Here is a 3,261-nt window from a genome sequence, read left to right on the forward strand (position 1 = left end):
AAAATTATTATAACAAAATTTATGTGTAGAATTTGTATAAACTAATAAAAGTAAGAATATTATTAAAAAAGTATATAAGTTAAGAATATGAAATATACTTTAATAATTTATTTGATGTAAAAAATAATATAATGCATCATTGGAATTGAATTACTACAGTTTACACAAAGTTTTACACCATTTCGTTGGAAGAAATTGTGCAAATGATTGGATATGGACTAACACCATTTGAACAGTTTTATAAACCCTAAAATATATTTACGTTTTTTTTTTCTTCTGGTTGGGGCATATTTTAAAGTTTCCGCCCAGGGCATGAAAAAACTTTGGGCCGGCCCTGATCCCAGCGTAAATCACATGAAATCTCACCTTATTGCATAGATCGGCTAGTATTAGGTTTTGACCAACGACCTACAAGTTACACACCATATCCCATTAATGACCCAACTCGCCAAAAGTCAACTACGACCTAATCCCCGAGCCTATAAGCCTATCTACATCTTGTAATTATAGACTTGATATTTTATATATATATTGTAGTTCTCCACACCAAATTGAAGTGCCCAAATGACATTTAATTCTCAGACACGTTAAATGAATTATTAAATAATGTCATTAACGAAGTGATTTAATAAGGATACCTCCTAAGAGTAAGTAACTAAAAGGATTATATATATATATATAGAGAGAGAGAGAGGGAGAGAGAGAGAGAGAGAGTTTGTTTCAAATACAACCCGTCGCATTTGTACAACCAATGCAACCCAATAAATCGAAATATTTATGGAAATGATGAGAGTTYATTTATTATGATTTGAATATTTATGGAAGATGAATATGGTTCATTAATTATGATCAATACTTTATATTAGGAAATAATCAAAACTTCTATTAAATCACATATTAATCAAATGAAATGGACGGTTGAGATTGGGTTGTATTGGTTGCATAAATGTTAAGGTTGTATAATAACCAACCCCTCTCTCTCTCTCTCTCTCTCTCTATATATATATATATATATATATATATATATATATAGGGGCAGATTCTTTTGTTAACCCAATAATTGATGTTAACTTTGTGAATCAATCTTGATATTTGATTCTTAAAATCTATGGATGAGATCAATTGTGACATATTTGTAGTTAATTAAAAATGAAAGATACCAAAACATAGGTGAACAAGGGTATTTTTGGGAGAGATGTCCATATCGGTTACAAATCGATAATTAATTAATTACATCGGTTACAAATCGGTATTTGCTCATTCCTTTTATATTTTGTAGAATCAATCGTGTTGCATTATGAATACTTATGAATACATATGAACATATATGTAACTTATTAACTAATCTTAGTTTGTCGCTTTCACATATGGACATACGAGAACAATTATGAACACTTATTTGCACGTGTTAAAACTTATGAGCACTTAAGTAATTGACAACATGTGAACATAATGATATATGATTAAAATGTTTTGCTTGTGAACACATATTGACCAAATGTTAGATGTATATAGATACTGTTTTATGAACACATGTGAACAATATATACACCATATGAACATTGGCGACTACTTAATTATTGGCTTTCACATGTGAACACAATACTTTCTAATCATACGATCTTCAATCTTCTTGTATTGTGATCTACCGTCTTCATCCATGTTTGTATATCTCGATTATGAATATTTATCCATTAAACACTCATCCATCACTATTATGGTTTAATAAATCAAACCCAGTTGTTTGATTTGAAGATTGATGTCGATTACATATATGTTGAAGATAGAACATTCAAGTTCTTATCATATTAAAATAACAAGTCATCTATAATTTGAAAAAAAAAAAATTAAACATATTATTTTAGCTATAATCATGGAATTGATATTTTTGTAACCGCCCATTAATGAATGTGAAGTTAAGACAAAAAAGAAGATTACCACTATGTCCTTAATATTGATTGTATGGTAATAGAAGAACCTAATCTAATAGTAGCTTGTGATTGGTTTAAATGGTTTGCATAATTAATACATTTTCATAGTTAACAAATGATCTTAGCGCGCTCTCTCTCTCTCTCTCTCTCTCTCTCTCTATATATATATATATATATATATATATATATAAGTCTAATCAAATGAGAACTAAATAGTTTGTTGTAACTGTGAGGTCCAATATAATCCAATCATTTTAGATAATTAATGTTATTTACTAAAATAAAACAAAGGGTAAATTAATAAATTGTGTTGGAAATTAATCATTATGGTCTCCTTCAATGATGGCATTCCCCTCTTCGATATAAATATCTACCATGGAAGTTTGAAACCTTAACCAAGCTGGCATTCGTTTTCCATCTACTCCCCTCTGATGCCGATAGACACGTTGCACCGCCATATCGACGTCAGGGCGGACGAATCGTCGGCATGATCACGGACACAAGGACATTTATGTTAATAAAAAACAAGGTTTGATAGAAAGACATGACCAACTAGAGGCCTTTTAGGCGACCAGAGCCTCTGGTCCTACTAACCAGAGCCTTTGGTCTCGAACTTCAAAGTCAACTAGAAGTTCAAGACAAACCAGAGCCCCTCTGGACAACTTTAATCAATGCAAAATACATTAAAATAACCAACTTAAAAGTATAAGCTAATCAGAAACAAGCCAATAAAAAGACATGGCTAACGAGAGATGAGTTATACTTAGAAAATGAACTTTAAATATGACTAGAGGCCCTCTGGTTAAACGTAAAGATCAACCAGAGCCTCTCTAGTTCATTTGCCAAAGACAACATACTTGGAAGAAATCCACCCAAAGCCAAGGCCTACTAGAGGTTGAATTATGTTCTGGGCTTCTAAGTGTTAATGTAAAACAAAGTTTGGAAATGGTTTAATAAAACATAATTTAATTATTAAAAGTTCTTGGTAATAAGAGCCCGGATACATAATTCGAACGTAGCTAGATGCAGAGCTCGAACATATAACTCAATTTCCAAATACAGAGCCTCTGCATAGCACACGCAGAGCCTCTGGTTCAAGATAAGTGAATATTTTGAAAAGATAAAAGACCTAAACACAACCAAAGGCCCTCTGGTTCAACATGAAGACCAACCAGAGCCCCTCTGGTCCTTAAACACTTCTTTTTATCACATCAATAGGATGCGACGACCCGAGTCCTCGTATCACACAAATACGATAACTTAAGATCATCACCTCATAAGAATGTGATAACAAAACCCATGATCAAAAGATCATCATTTCCAAAAATAG

Source organism: Cynara cardunculus (genome assembly GCF_001531365.2).
Source record: "Cynara cardunculus var. scolymus isolate 2C chromosome LG 11, CcrdV1, whole genome shotgun sequence".
NCBI lineage: Eukaryota > Viridiplantae > Streptophyta > Magnoliopsida > Asterales > Asteraceae > Cynara > Cynara cardunculus.